Source organism: Cebus imitator, unplaced genomic scaffold (assembly GCF_001604975.1).
Source record: "Cebus imitator isolate Cc_AM_T3 unplaced genomic scaffold, Cebus_imitator-1.0 Scaffold486, whole genome shotgun sequence".
NCBI lineage: Eukaryota > Metazoa > Chordata > Mammalia > Primates > Cebidae > Cebus > Cebus imitator.
The window spans coordinates 844100-860690 of NW_016107801.1; the positions used below are offsets into that span (position 1 = coordinate 844100).

At 54.3% G+C, this 16591-nt stretch overlaps 1 protein-coding gene and 1 long non-coding RNA gene across 3 annotated transcripts in view; both read right to left on the reverse strand.

The window, feature by feature from the left end:
• The window catches only part of COL5A1 (collagen type V alpha 1 chain), a 197390-nt gene that overhangs the window by 152464 nt on the left and 28335 nt on the right, over positions 1 to 16591 (reverse strand). The gene's annotated exons all lie outside the window — the stretch shown is intronic.
• Positions 8674 to 11397, reverse strand: LOC119468744. Its single transcript, XR_005197505.1, has 3 exons — positions 11255 to 11397; positions 10734 to 10741; positions 8674 to 8695 (listed from the first exon to the last, which is right to left on the reverse strand). It is a non-coding gene; the product is annotated as an uncharacterized LOC119468744 (long non-coding RNA).

A 16591-nucleotide genomic window follows, 5' to 3' on the forward strand; every position in this document is an offset into this window, starting at 1 on the left:
AGGAGGAGAAGGAGGAGAAGAGACGGAGAAGAAGGAGGAGGAAGAAGAAGGAGGAGGAGGAGGAGGAAGAGGAGGAAGAAGAAGGAGAAGAACAAGAAGAAAGGAGAAGAAGGGTAGTAATTTGGAAATGAGTGTTTGACTTCTGGGTGGTTGCCATGAAGCACAAAAGGCAGCACAAAGACCCTGATCAGAAATAGAAGCAAGACTGTGGCACTGGCACATAGTAGGAGCTCAACACAGATGGAGAGGAGGAGGAGGAGGAGGAGGAGGATGGATGGTGGATGGATGGATGGATGGATGGATGGATGGATGAATGGGTGGGTGGACAGATGGATAGATGGATGGGTGGGTGGAGAAGTGGTTGAGTGAATAGGTGGATAGGTAGGTGGATGGACGGATGAGTGGGCGCATGGGTGGGTGAGTGGATGGTAGGTGGGTGGACACACAGGTGGGCGGAAGGATGGATGAGTGGATGGATCAATCCGTGAATAAATGAGCAGGTGAATGGTGAAAATCAGGAGGTACAGGGCAATTTTACAATTACAACTGCCCCGCTAAGTAGTTAGTCTTTCCACCAGCCAATGACATGTCTCCACTAACCACCCTGGGATTACCTTCTCTGTCCCCAGCAGGCATTTCCACGATCACCCACGGAGTTCATCTTCTCTGCTCCTCCAGAGCTGACCCAGAATTACCACATTCCATGTCACTCTGGGGCCTGGTGCCCTCTGGTCAAACAGCTGCAGGGCATGCAAGGACCGCAGTGCTCGTCACCCAGGGACCACAGTGCTCATCACCCGGGGACCACGGTGCTCAGTGTGTCTAGGTGCTCCTGGTCTGGAGCAGCAGTGGACTGATGTGGCCCAGCACAAGGAACCAGAGATGAGGGACAGAACCAAGCTGGTGGGGCAGGAGGGCGGAGCTCTGGGCTCCCCTAAGGCCTGAGGCCCGCAGCCCTGCTGAGAAGGATGTACACCAGCAGCCAGGTGCCCCAGACCCAGCGGGGCAGCATCACAGAGCCCAGCCCAGCAGCGCTCTCTTCCCCGGGACCAGGAGGGCTGCTGGACATCGCACAGGCTCCGGCACCTACAGGAGCTGACAGAAGGAGACAGCTGCTTTTAGTGGGAACGTAAATCAGTTCCTGGCCACCTGCTGGTGCCCCGGCACTCCTCCGAGCACTCAGAAGCAAGGAAGGGGCGATTTTGGCCCGGGCGCAGCCTGCCCTGCTGGAGGGCACCTCTCAGGCTCAGCAGCCCCTGGGAGTGGAGCCCCCCGACTTCTCCACCAACAACAGAAACGCTGCGGAAGCCGGCCGCTTTCAGGAAGGTGAGTGGGGCCTGGGGCCACTCTCTGAGTGACACAGATGTGTCCTCAGAATGGAATCCGGAAGCCGAGCCCAGGCGCTCCACGGCACCCATCCTGCCAGCCTCGGGGAAGGAAGATGCTCAGGGGGCGCCCCATCAAGTGCTGACCTCAGTGCCTCGTCTCCCCAGTGGGGACGGGGGCTTCAGAACAAAAGAGAATGAGCCAGAAAAGCCCCCCGGGCGCCAGGGCCCTGGAGAAGGGGATGCGATGAGCTGCTACCAGGACACAAGCACCCACCCCCAGGTAGGGTGGCCCTGATGGAGAGGGAGCACCAAAGGGCACAGGAACAGAGCCCTCACCTGCAGGGCACAGCAGCCTGCACACACTGGGCACTCAGCCGCGTTTGCTGAATGACTGAGTGAGTGGGTCCATAGCTTCTACACACAACAACCTGGGGCAGGGTGTAAGAGGATGCAGAGAGGCAGACTGGCCACACTGTTTGGGTAGCTGGATCAAGCTGTGCCTGAATGAGGCTCATCTACACAAACCAGTGTATCCACCTTTATGTTAATGCCAATTGGAGTTGGATCCCAGCATCCACTACTAAACAGGGCCCATCTCTGGGTGCAGCATCTGGCCCTCCTTAGCTGTCAGTTCCTCACTCCCTGGCCCTCCTCCCCAGGGAGGAATGATTACAAGCCTGCAACAGGCTCAGGAGGAAAGCCCCATTTTTTCACAAGGGCGGAAGGTTGGAGGTGAGACAGGATGGCCAACGCAAGTTTCCTCTCTGCCGATTTTCTAGGACTCCTGCAGCCAGTGGCACCTGGAGCCTCAGCACTGCCCCGGGAGGAGGTGACCCCAACAACTCACAGCCATTCTACTTTTCTAAATAAAAGCCCACTTCGCTCTGCCCTCGCCGGCTCCCAGCGGGCTTCACAGAGCAAGAGCAGGCTGTGAAGAGAGGGGATGGGTCTCAGGCCCTGGGATGGCGCACTCCTCGCAAGGCTGCCGGGGTCTGCACTGGGTCTCTTTCTCTAATTCCTTCCCCCCACACCCCCACAAACAAGCTCCTCATCTGTAAGCACTGGCGCTGGGTAGGCTGCCTGTAAAGCCCAGGATGTCTGTCTCCACCAGACGACGTGCTGGCCGTGGTCCTTCCTCGCAAAGGCTGGGCATCTGCCATCCATCAGAGCCTGCTCCTTTTTGCTGGCAAAGGCACAGGGGAGCTTCCCCAGCCCCAGAATCACAACACACCAGCAGCAGCAGATTCCACCTGGTCATTCGTGGTCACTAGGGGGGTGACTTTTCCTCAGGTCCCCAGTCTGGTGCCCCCCTGAGCCGGAGCAGTGCCCACAGCTACTCCAGTCAAGGAGTGCCTCCTTGGCACTGATTCCCCACCTGCCTGACCTCTGGGATTCCTGCACCCTTCCTGAGATATCCAGGCTTTTCCCCGACCCCACCGGGAGCTGTGGGAGGATTCTAGGATCATCTTTATGTCCTTATCTCATTAGAAGGTTATTTCCAACTCTGCCCCCAGCACTGGGCCGCCTCCATTGGTCCCGGGATCTCTGGGGTCTCTGGGGAAGTGTGCTGGCCCAGCCCAGTCTCTCTGCCCCACGTTCACCCACACAGTCCCCTCCACACGCCCGCTGTGGTGGCTAAAGGAAGCTGCAGCTCTCGGGTCACACAGGCACAGAGTGCTCTGCTCAGGACCCAGCATCCAGGCAGAGAGGCTGGGGGAAGGTGAGGTGCTCAGCCGGGGCCCTGGCACCCAACAGAACGGTGCTGTGGGCTCTGTGGACACCCAGTCCAGCCCCCAGCCCGAACAGGGTGGCATTTCTGCCTGGCCCTTAAGGCTCCATGGCCCGTCCTCCAGAAGTCACTGCCAGACACTCAGCGCCACTCCCAGACACTGAGCCCAGGGCGCGTCCTGCCAAATGTCTGTGGCCTGCTCAGCCAAGGGACCAGGATGGACTGGAGACAATGGCCTAGGGCTCAGGGGCTCGGGAGGCAGCTGTGGGGACAGACAACCTCGAGAGAGAGAAAGGGAGGGACAGAGACTTATCTGCAGAGAGAGGGAGTGACAGAGAAAGAGAGGAAGAGAGGGGAGGCTTCTGCAGGCCCCAAAGTCAATATTCTTATCTCTAAGAGAAAACTCGAGAGCCTCTAAATAACCCCCAAGCTTGAATCTTCACAGGTCTCAGGCTAGAACTCTAATTTTAGAGCCAGGAGTAGTGAACAGCATCCGGGCTAACAGCCTTCACTGGGAAAGAGGAATGGAGGTGCGGGGAGGCCAGCAAGGTCACTCGGCGGCTGGGGCTGCGCTGGGGCTGCGCTGGGGCTGCAAGGGAGCCCCCTCGGCGTCCGGCCCACCCCAGGCCCAAGCGCTGTTCCACGCTGCAGCCAGGGACAGGCTCCTGAAACCACAGGCACACGCTGGCCTCTTGGGACACAGCTGGCTGCCTCCCTTCCTGACCCGCCCGTGGCCCCACCACTGTCACGGTATCACTGTGACGTGCATTCCCTGGACGGCACGTGTCTCCTCCAGGGGCTGTGAACTCTGGGAGGGCAGGGGCGCTGCACAACCTGGCACCTGCAGGTGCTCACAGAAATTCTTCACAAAGCCATCAATTTGCTCTGCGTGGGTAAACGGCCCTGCGGACCCGGGGACGGGCGGTGTCCCTCCTAGTTCCCTTCTATATTTCCTGGAAGCCAGAGAGCCACAGCTCTTAAAGACCAGGGCTGAGGTCTGAGCCACGGAGCCACGAGGGAGGGTCTGGTCCAGGGCTGCGGCCCCTCCACCCCAGCCGCCCGGCGAGGCATGCGGCCTCATCAGTGAGGTCAACCCAGTGGGTCGAAAAACAAACAGGCCTCTGGAGGCTCCGACTCAAATTCCTCCTCAATGACTAACCCAGACAACAAAGGAAAGGGCCAGGGGTGGAAAATGCGCAGAGGGCCTGGTGGCTGCAGGGCAAGCGGAGGACGCCATGCCGGGAGGATGGCAGACTGCCTGGCCTCTCCCGTGCCCCACAGGGCTGCAGTCCAGGGTGGAGACCTGGAGACCTGAGCCGGAATTCCCAGCCTGTCCCCACGCTCACTGCCACAATGCCAAAGCAGGTTCCCTCACCCACCTAAAAGCTCCCATCAGCCTCCAACTCCTCTGCCTGATGTCAAAGCCCCCGCGCTCACCCACCCCTCCGGCCCTGCAGGATTTTCCCGAGAGACCCTGGCTCTTGCCGCGACATGTCCTCACCAGTGTCACAGCCCTGCGCGACCCCATGACATGCCTTAGAACAGCGTCCCCTAGGGTTGTGCAGTGCACAGCACGGCCGCCCTCCTCCCCAGCACCCCGAGCCCCACCTCATGGCCTTTTGCACCTCAGGACCTCACCGGGCATAGCCCAGCAGAGAGCAGTGACTGGGAACTGGCCAGGGCTGGTCAGGACGCCAGCTCCGTCCTCCATGGCGGGGACCCTGGTTGGTGTCCTCAGCTGGGGGTCATGGAGGAACAGGTAGGGGTGTGCCTGGCAGGGAGCTTGACCCTGGAAGGGGCCTGCTGTCCCCACCCCTCCACGCCACCAGCCTCTGCAGAAATGTCTGATCACCTGCCAGTGTCACCTGTCGCCAGAGCCATCAGGGCAGACAGCCGTGCACCGCCCCGCGGTGTTTCACCAGGAGAGGAAGCAGCCTGTAGCCAGGCCGGGAGACTGTGAACCTTCGCCTGCACGGCTGCCCCGAGTGGGCTCCGAGGTGCCCACAGGCCCTGCCCTTGTTCATGATTCCCAGTGCATCTTCCTTGCTAAAGAATGAAGGGCCTCCGGGGGGTGTTATCCCCGAAGGAGGCGGCGTCACCGCTCTCACTGCATTGGTTATTACGAGATTCTCTGTGCACACGATCTGGGGCTCACCTGTGTCCAACAACAGACCGCCCTCCCCCCGGGCACAGGCCCGCCTGACCCGGCACCACCCCACTCTCGGGGTGGACTGGCTTGGACCCCAAATCCCCAGTGTACAAGCCCCATGGTCCTGGGCAAAGTGGGTCCCATCCCAGACGCCCCACGTCACTGTCCGTAAGAAGGACATGCTGCCGGGGGCCTCGCTAGGGGAGTGGCTGGCAGGGTCCTGTACCCGGCCTGGACCGTGCAGGCAACCTGAGCTCTGCCCACTAGACACCATTAGGGCCCCTCCCCAGTGCCCCCAACCAGCCCCACACTGCGGGGGACACAGCCGGGAGGGTCTGCGGGGCTGCAGGTTAGGGCCTCAGAGACTGTCCCTTCCATACAAGACAGAAGACAAGGAGGCCCAGGGAGAGAAAGGAACAAAAGATGATCAGGCGCCCGTGCTGACAGCAGGATATCGTTTTAAGGGTGTCAAGTGTGAAGAGGGGGCTCCAAATGAGCTGAGAATTGATGAGAATGGAAGACCTGAAAGGCATCTGGGATAACAGAGGGCAGAGACCTCGTGACCCCAACACAGAGCCGCTGACCGTGAGCCTGACCCAGCGAGCCCTGAGACGCGCCCTGCACGGACCCAATGCCTGCCCAGCAGGGGGTAACAGCCACCAGCCTGATCCCCGCTCCCTCCTCCCAGGCTCTGCCCTGACAAAAAGCAGACACTTCAGGGGCCATCCAGTTCCAACGGCACTTAGCTCCAGCCCCGTCACCAATGGCAGAAGAGGCCTCTCCCGTGGAACCACGCCACGGGGCCTTCCAGATGGCGGTGGAGAAAGCAGCAGATTCCCGGTCCTCCCATGTCCACTGTCTCAACCACGCACCGCGGCTGGGCACCCACTCAAGGACAGACACGCAGACACGCAGAGAGATGACAGAGGAACAGGGAGTGAGATGCTGGACTGAGAAGGAAGGATGGATATGGAGACAGGTGGCTCACTGCAGGATGGAAAGGGGCGCAGCGGAACGGCCCATCCGTGGACGGCTGCACGAAGGGTGGCTGCGCAGGGAGTGATGAGGGAAGGGACGTCACCACCCTGCAGGTCCCGTTGATGGGCCTGCAAAGCTTCGGGTTGCAACACTGGCCTGACCCTCCGCCCTGCCCTGGGAGGCCTCAGTCTTGCTTTCGGACCAGACGTGAAGGAAGGTGACGTCCCGGGCTGTGTGGAATTCTCACAGCAACTCTGGCAGGAGGCCTGTGTGGAGTGACGGTGGTGGCTACTCCGCGGTCTAAACCAGCCGTCTAAACCAGCCGTCTAAACCGTCCCCAACCTTTCTGGCACCAGGGACTGGCTTTGTGGAAGGTAATTTTTCCACGGACAGGGGGTGGGCCATGGTTTCGGGATGACACTACTCCACCTCAGATCATCAGGCATGAGACGCTCATGAGGAGCACGGAGCCCACATCCCGCGCACGCAGGCGCAGCTCACAGGAGGGTTTGCGCTCCCGCGAGGATCTAACGCCCTGCGGATCTGCCAGGAGGCGGAGCTCAGGCGGGAATGCCAGCGCAGGACGGCTCACCTCCTGCTGTGCCGCCCAGCCCTAACAGGCTGCGGACCAATACCCGTCCAAGATCAAGGGGCTGGAGGCCCCGGTCTAGACACTGCCAGCATCCCGAGTCCTCCTGGGGAGTGAGACGACAGGAAGAACCACAGAAGGGAACCCCTGCCCAGCCCCAGCCCCTGTACCAAGGCCCTGGGCCTGTCCTGACCCCCAGGTCTGGGGGTTGGAGAACCTCGTTGGGCATCCTGCTCTTTTTCCTTTCCCAGAACAGAGTCTCTCCTTCCTTCCTGGCCAGTAGGTCCAGAGTCCGGAGAAGCTGCTGACAGATGGCATCAGAGTGGGGAGATTTTATGGTGAAATTTCAGCTGGGGGCGGGGAGGGGGGTTGCCCTGCTGAGGAATGCATGTTGCTATGGAAGGGGCCACAGTCGGGAGGCACGCCCCCTGCCCACCACACTCAGAGGTGGGATCAGTCTGAAACTCATTCCACAGGCCGTGACAACCCACCTCCCACTGCCACCGAGGCTGGCCTGAGGTCTGGACACCAGGCACCTCTGCAGCACCCTGCATCTGGTGGCCACACACTAGCCGGGTGCCCCACGTAAGGCTCAGCACACACACCTGCCGCCACCCCTCACCTGCAGGCACTGACTGCCCAGCCCGTGACACCTCCGGATGAAAAGACTGCCCTCGGTGCACACACGCTGTTAACTTGAAACTAAGTCATGCAGAAGAAAGGACTCAACAGGGGCAGGTGGACATGGGCAGGTACAAGAAAGGGATTCCTGCAGGGGGTGTGGCCAACCTAAAGATGGAGAGAGAGACACAATCTCAGAGGGAACTGACAGCAGCGACGCAGAGTCTGCAGCCACACAAGGCATGTCCCTGGCGCACATAAGCCACCCAGCCAGCCGGGCTGCTCACGCAGGACAGCAGGGGGATGTTCCAGACAAGGGCAGAGCCCACCCACACGGAAGAGGCCTGGATCCCACCGTTCCGATGGCCATGGGGGCTGCAGAGCAGACCTAAGACCCTAATTGAGGCCTGGGAGGAAATGTTGCCAGCCAAGCGACAGCCCGCCCCGAATACGCACGGGGCGTGTCCAGCTTCCCGCTGCACCTGCTGGGCACCCTCCTCATGCTGGTCATCACTGCTCTCCATCTGTCTTTACTCACAGACATGCTCCTCCTTCAACCCTGTCATTTCTCAAAGGATTACAAAAAGAGCACAGCTGAACTTCACCAGAGACACTAGGCTGCAGCCACCTGCCATGATGGCCCACGGCAGTGCCAGCGGGCTGGGCTCCGCACACACGGCATGGCCAGCAGGAGCCCTCGCTGCAGGGGCGGGACCTGTGAGCTTGAGGAGGAACCAGATGATGAATCCTGGTTTCCACAAAGGTAACGTATCCCTCTGTGCTGGAGGAAGGGAGGGAGGATGACGCCAGGCACCAGGGCCCACCTTGCCGGAGGGCTGTGTCTACACAGGAATGTTTCACGTGGTCACCCAGCTCCCAGGAGGACCCAGAGCCTGGGCAGCTGCCACTGGGTACACGTCTTTTTTCTCTGTACCTGGGCCTCACACAGGCCTGGCACCCAGGAAGGGCTGGCAAAGCTGAGTCAGGATGGATGGCGTGGGTCAACTGCAGAACTGCACCAGCTTCAAACCAGAGTCTCTCATGGGCCCAACTGCCCCAAAAGACATGTTGAGATGGGCAGGCAGTGCCAGTCTCTGAGCCCTGCCCGGCTGCTGTAGGGGCCGCGTTCACTCCAGGATGATGCCAAGTGAGTGTCGAAGGTCCACCCCATTTCTTTTTTGTGTCGGGGGGACAGAGTCTCACTCTGTCGCCCAGGCTGGAGTGCAGTGGCACGATCTCAGCTCACTGCAACCTCCACCTCCCAGGTTCAAGTAATTCTCCTGCCTCAGCCTCCCGAGTAGCTGGGATTACAGGCATGCACCACCATGCCAGGCTAATTTTTGTATTTTTTTTTTTCAGTGGAGACAGGATTTCACCATGTTGGCCAGGCTGCTCTCGAACTCCTGATCTCAAGTGATCCTCCCATCTTGGCCTCCCAAAGTGCTGGGATTACAGGCGTGAGCGACCACGCCCAGCCCCACACCATTTCTGAACTCACTCTCCTATCATTTCGGAGTCAGGGGTAAAAGCCTAGCTCCACGGACCTAAGTGTTGCCACACAGCCTGTCTCTACAAGATGCACTGGATTCCACCCGTGCAGGCAGATTTCAGGACTCAGAAGGCAGTGAGAAACCTCTCCCACTATCCCAAAATGCTCAGCGGAACCCAGCACAGGGATGCACCTGAGAACCAAGGGCAGCTCCACTGCCCCGAGCCTTTTTCCCTGCAGGAAAGAAGGTGTAACACCAGGGCCTGCCTTCCCCACAGAAGCCATGACTGGTAGCTGAGACCTGGAGCGATAATAAGGCTGGACTTTCACGCCTTCCCACCCTCAAGAGTTACTCTGAATATTCAAGTTACATCCAGCAGAGACACCTCTCCTTCGTGAAGCTCCGGGAAGGTGAGCGGTCCAGCCGTCAATCACGTGGGATGGACCTACGCTTCCTGGTGTCCCTGCCTCCTCTGTGTCACCCCAGCAAACCACAATCAGCACACTCCATGGCCTCCCCCAGCACAGGACTGGCAGCAGGTGACCCCAGTGACTTGCTGTTTCCCAGACTGAGCTCCTGAGGTAAGGGACAAGTGTCGTCCTGAATCCACAGTGGTGAAGAGAGCTTAGCTCAGAGCAGATGCTTGGCACAGTGCTCACAGGAAGGAAGAAGGAAGGAGGAAGCCAGCCAATGAGAAAGCAGAGGAACAAATAACCAACAGAGCCAATCAATAGATGATCAAACCAACCGATGAACAAATGCAGGAATGACCCAACCATGGGACCAGAGGACAAACCAAGTGAACAAATAAGCCATGACCCACCAGCAAATAAAGGAAGGGCCAAATCAACTGGCCAAGCACTCGGAGGAACTGTGCCTTCGTGGATTTGTGATGGATGCCAGCGGAAGGAGGAGCCTTTCAGGAGCAGCAATTCTGCAGGATCCCGGTGAGGATGTGCACATACCCTGGCCCGGCATGTCCCTCTTCAGGGCTGAATCCCACAGAAAGGTTTGCGCTGTGCCAGGATGGCCAAGGCTTGCTCACAGCAGCAAAGAACTGAAAGCAGGGCAAATGCCCATCAATCGGGAACCAGTTAGATCAACTGCATCTGCCAAATATGCTGCAGAGGCCAGACGGGAAGGGTTCATGCAGATGGCCATGAGATGGAGAGATGGCCCAACATGTCCTCAAGCCATGGAAATGCTTATAAAGCACGGTCCCTTTTATGTTAAAATAAGTAAAAGACAGCAATGTCATCTGATAACACATCACTGGAATACACACACCACTAAGTCGAGAACTTACCCATCAAATACCCATCAAAGAGCTGAGGGGCTACTTCTAGAAAGGGGCTGAAGTTTGGTAGGGCAGTGAAGGAGAAGGTCTGATGATCATTCTCTAAATCCCTCTACTTCATAAAAATTGTGTAAATAGCCACATAAAACTTGCACAATTTTGTTAAGAAAAAAAAAATTGCCAAACAAAATTTTAAAGTGTGGAAGTTTAAAAATGGCCACAAATTATCTAACATAACAGCCCATCAAGGAGTGGTGTCTATGTCCCCTTCCCTTTAATAAAGGTGGGCTTTGTGACCCCCAGACCGATAGAATGTGATGAGGGCAACATGGCTGGCTCACAGGTCTGGGCTTTAAGAAACTGGGAAACTGTACTCCCCTGTCTCTTGGAATGCTCCTTCTTAGGACAAAGACGCCATGCTGTGGGGAAGCTCAAGCAACCCCTTGGAGGGCCTCACGTGAAGAGAACCCCAGGCCCCCAGCCAACAGCAAGGATCAATACCACAACGTGTGAAAAAGCCATCTAGAAATGGATCCCCAGCCCTAGTTAAACCACTCACCCTGAAGCCATGTGGTGCACACAAAGGGTCCCCAAAAAACCCCTCAAACTACAGATTCACATACAAAGTAAGAGGATGCTATTAAGACACCAAGTTTTGGGGTGATTGTTCTGAGACAATACAGAACCACAACAAAAAGCAGGCAATAAACAACAAGATGTGTATAAATCTTGCTGAAATACACAGGAGATGGTCTTACAACTAGAAAAAGAGCAGGACCAATATATAATGTTCAACGTTCCTAGTAGCCAAACACGAATTACATCAAGAGGCCTTTGTCTCCCATGGCACAAATTTTTTTTTTAAGTGACCAATTTTTGGCAAGTATGCAAAATCTCATTCAGTACCCACAGGAGTCTAAATTGACATCTCTCAGGAGACAGTTTGACACTTGGTACTGAAAGTCTTAGGGGCATTCATTCTCCTCATGCTCCTATGGGAGTTTGACAATGAATTTGGGAAAAGCACAAATGCTTAATCACCGAAGCTCACCCAACAATTACGTGCAACACACACCATGCTCGGCTAACGTTCATATTTTTAGTAGAGACGAGGGGGTTTCGCCATGTTGGCCAGGCTAGTCCTGAACTCCTGACCTCCGGCGATCCACCCACTTCAGCCTCCCAAAGTGCTAGGATTACAGGCGTGAGCCTCCGCACCGTGCAAAATTGATTCTTTTTAAGTGTGCAGGTGAATGAGTTTGGGCAAATGGATAGTCCTATACCCTTTCCCCCTTCCCCTGACACACACACCACACACACACACACACACACACACATGCTCATTCTCAAGGTATGAAACATGTCCATCACCCTCACGGAGCTCTCTCACGTCTCTCCCCACTCATCTTTTTCCTGTCCCTGCAGTTTTGCCTCTTCTCAAATGTCATGTAAATGGAACCACGTCCTCTGCATCTTTCATGTCCGCTTCTGTCACTTAGCGCTGTGCTTCCGTGCCACCCTGCTTGGGTACCCACGCCTTCCACCACTGAGCAGGACTCTACGTAAGGAGGCGCCCCCGTGTGTATGTCCCCGTACCACGTGGGCTCTTGGGCTGCTCCCTGCGTGAGGCTATTGCAATCACACAGCACATGAGTGCCCACATACGTGGCTCTGTATGGACACATGTTTCACTTCTCTTGAATGAACACCTAGACGTGGAATTGCTGTGTCCTGTGGTAAAGGGAGGGATAATCTTATAAAACACAGCCAAACTGCTTTCCAAAGTGGTTGCACCCCTTTGCACCCCCACCAAGAATGGGTGATGGTTTTTCCACATCCTCACTCACACTCCTGCAGGCAGTGGTATCCCCTTATGGTTTTAATTTGTATTTCCCCGGTGACTAAAGCTGAGAGGCATCTTTTCAGATGCAGGGTGTCCACGCCTCTGTCTTCTTTTGTGGAACATCTGTCCGAATCTTCTGCCCAGGTTTAAGCTGGGTCATTTGCCTCCATGCTGTGGAGTTGTGACCATGTCTTATATATTTTAGATGTAAGTTATTTGTCAGATATGTGTTTTACACACATTTCATTCTAATCTTATTACCTTTCCATTTTCCTAACAGTGTCTTTTGAAAAGTACAAGGTGTGGTTTTAATAAAGCCCGATTTATCAGCTTTTTAATCTTTTACGGTGCATAGTGTTTGTTTCCTGTCTAAGAAATCTTTGCCAAACTCAAGGTCAAAGAAACTCAAGATTTTTTTTTGTCTTATGCTTTATAAAAGTTTTAAATCTTGCATTTAAATCTATGACCCATCTTAATTTTTGAATATTATTTGAGGTAAGAGTCAGGGCTCATTTTATTGCAAATAGATATCCAATTGTTTCAGCACCATTTGCTAAGACTGTTCGTTCACCATTGCATCTTAGCGCTTTTATGGAAAATCAAATGATTCTATTTCTGGACTTGATTCTATTCCACTGGTCTATATGTCTTTCTATCAACAGGACACTGCCTTCATCATTACAGCTTTAGAGTAAGTCTCGAAATCACGAAGCATAAGCCCTCTGATGTTCTTCTTTTTCAAAACTGTTTTGGTTATATTATGTCCTTTGCATTCCCAAATGAATTTCAGAATCACCTCGGCAATCTCTATTTTTAAAAAGCTTGCTGGGATTTTAATTGGCGTTAAATTGAATCTGTAGCTCAACTGAGGTGAAATATCACCTTAAAAATATTTTGTCTTCTGGTCCATGAAAATGGTATATCTCTGCATTTAAATCTTAAGATCATCATTGATTTCTCTGAGCAGTATTTTGTGATCATCAGTAAATATAGGTCATGCATATTTTCATTAAATATATCTCTAAGTATTTTATATTTTTGATGCTCTTTTAAGAGCTTTTTAAATTTCTGTTTCCAACTGTTCATTGCTAGTATCTAGAAACACAATGAATTTTTATATGTTGACTTTGTCACCATGCTAAACGTGTTAGTTCTAGAAGTTATTTTGTAGATTCCTTAGATTTTTCTTACATAGTCAATAATGTGGTCTGCAAATAAATGCAGTTTGACTTAAACCTTTCCAACCAATATGCCTTTTACTTTATTTTCTTCCCTGGCTAGGATCTCCATACAATGTTGAATAGCCGTGATAAAGGCAGCATCCCTGCCTTGCCCCTGATCTTAGGGTAAAAGCATTTAGTATGTAGATTTTACATGAATGTCCTTTATCAAATTGTGGGACTTCTTTTTAACTCCTAATTTGTTGAGATTTGCTTACCATGTTTTAAGTTCGAAGCTACTACAAAGTAGTACGTAATCCCAATTTTGTGAATACAGGCATGGAACAAACAGTAGAAAAGAAATACATCAAAATGTTCCTTTAGCCGTGTCGGTGGTTATATTTAGCAGAAACCAACAACACTGTCATCACCATCACCATCACCATCATAGTGGTTTCAGCAAATCAGACATTATGACTCATCTTCATTTTCTTCCTTGTACTTTTTGGTAGCTTTTAACATTTCTAGCATGGACACATATTGCTTTTATAACAGAAGAATGCCAGCTGGCATTTGGCAGGAAGCTGTGTTACGTAATTAAATACATAGATACGTAGTGTCTTCTCTCCATTTCTACCTGAGACTGAGAGATGTTCACAGACGGTTGGCCTCTGCCTCGATAATGGGCAATTTTTAACTGGCCTTTATAAAAACAAAACCGCATTTGCACGTGTCAGGAACGCCCCCACTTCCAGGAGTGTGAGGTTTGAAGCGGGCCGCCCCACGCACTCGTCCTCCTGCGGCCCTTGGTAAGGCCCACGTGCAGCTTGCACACTTGCCCTTTCAGACAAAACTGTGGGACGTGGACGAAAGACAAGCGCACCTGTGCTCACCGCCCTTCCCCAGCTCCGGCGGCGGACAGCACTCGCCTTTACGTCGCATTGCCACGGGCAGCTTTAGAAAGACAAGGACGTTGGCCCTGGAGACGGTTCGCACCTACTGAATGCTACACAGCAGATGATGCCTTAGAAGGCTATTCCACACAACGGAAAGCCACGCTCCGTCCACCCAGCCACACACGTGCAGGTCCAGACGTGCAGCTCCTCACGCCCACCCGGGGAGGCAGCTTCAGAGCTCAGGCTGCTGCGGTGAGCCCCACGGAGTTCCTCTGGCTCTGTGACCTCAGCTCTGAAATGATTTTATTCGATCCTTTGATGCAGGTAAAGGAGCGTTGCACTGGGCCACTCTGACCTCTGGGGGGAATATTTTACACGACTTCCCCCAGGACCAGCAGCATTTTGCAATGATGAGAGCTATGTGTGTTTTCAAAACACTCGAGATGGACTCAACACCAGTTACGTGGGCCTGAATGAACCATAACCGTACCGTGGGAGATCACAGAAACTCGGCAAATGACGCACCACAAACTGGTGCACAGGGCGGGACTCGGAGCCGACTTCCGTCCGTGAGTGAGCTGCACGCCCAGTAGGTTAATGGAGCCCCGCTGGTGCTCTCTGGGGTGGATATCCAGGGGCTCCCCAGGTGTCGCCTGCACAGGCTCAGACAGCTCAGTCGGCCCTCCCGGAAGCTGGTAGAGCACCAGTGTGTGGGGTCCCATGGAGCGCATTTTCACACTGAAAACTTCAACAGCGAGAACCCAACCTGCTGCCCCGATGACTGAGTCAGGCCGTGGCACCAGATCTGCCGCAGGCCCCCCTGCACATCTCCCACAGCAGCCCAGGCCGCCCCTCTGCCAGCCAGCGCCAGGCATCAGCTCCATCCTGGCCTGGCGGCACTCCTGTGTGGAAGGTGGGCCCAGGCACACGCATTCAGTGCAGCCACCTGCTGGGGAGCAGACCTACGAGTCAGCAGGACCCCCACATGGACGGCGCTGTCCACTTCATCACCGCAGCGGGGACTCCGAGCAGATGGCCAGAGAAAGGGAGCAAAGGAGGGGAACTCACTAGACCATCTAGTGAATGTCTGCTGGGTTCTAGAACATTCCCTCGCATTTTCTGACTCAAAAGGAGGAGAGGTCTGAAGCTCGGCATGCACATGAGTTTTTACCATTATGAATAATCCAGCTTCTCGGGAAGGCCTGTGGAGCAGGAAGTGCTGCCCCATCCTCCAGACAAGGACCCGGGGGCTCGCCTGAAGGGGCCCCAAGACATCCCACAGGCCCAGGAAACAACCACACCAGGGTCCAAGCATTAAATCACAGCTCTCCACTGCCTCCCTAGGAGCAGAGAAGGGGAGGTAACTGGCTTAGCAGGGGATGAGCTGCCCCGGTTCCCAGACATGGGATCCATCTGGATTTAACACCTGAGGATAACGCTGCCCAGGGCACAGTTAATCAGGTGACAACTGCCTGTTAGTTGGAATGTAATCCTGCAATAAGAAGGCTTCAAAATGTAACTATGCTCGGATGCAGTGAGTCAAAGTCTAAGAATCTGCCCTAAGGAAATAATCAGAGAGGCAGAAAGGATTTACCAGAAAGATGTTCATCCAAGTGTTACTTACAACAGCAGGCAATTGGAAACAACTGAAGCCCAACATGGGAGGAACAGTCAAGAAAACTGTGACTGGAGCATGCAGTGGAGTGTTCTGCAGCCATTGGGATATTTATAAAGAGCTGATAATGACGTCAGAAAACCTCTGTGTCTAAGGGCAGGGCACAACGCCATTTCTGCACACGAGCTCAACCGTGTAAAGAAAAAGTGTGAGGAAAGGGAAAGAAGAAGTCATTTTGATCTTTCCCAAATGTGCTCTAATGAGTGTGCATTCCTTTCAGAGTCAAGAAAAGTTAACAAAGTTATTTGGAGAATGAGCTGGGTCTCTGAATCTACAAGCAAATATCCAGGGACACGTGGACTTCCCACCTCCCCGTTCTCAGTGGCCACCACGGAGTTTTCTTACGTCTCACTGTCAACAGAAATGCTCTCCTCACTTCTCCCCACCGTCCACACCCCACCTCTGCCGAGAGCCAGACTTACTTCCACACCCCCAGCTCCTCCAGTGCAGTGGGCTGCCTCCTCTCATAACTCCTAGAAAGCACTCAGCACCTCATGATGATCTGACTGTACCATTGGCTGCTGCTCCAACTGGATTTCTCTTATCTCTCAGTTCAAGCCAACAAAATAGCTTGAGAATCTAGTCATGTCTGGTACCACTCTAAGCAGTGCAGAAGCTAGTAAGTTAGCCACTCCTGGCCCTCTAGTGTAGAGAGTGGAAGTCCGAGATGGTCATAAGCCACCCTAACACAAAAATGCAAATCGCTATACATGGACAGATGAATGGATTGGTGGATACGTGGATGGATGGATGAATGGATGGGTAGGTGAATGGATAGAAGGAGAAGGGAAGGAAGGAAAGAAGGAGGGAGGGAGGGAGGGAGGGAAGGAAAGAAG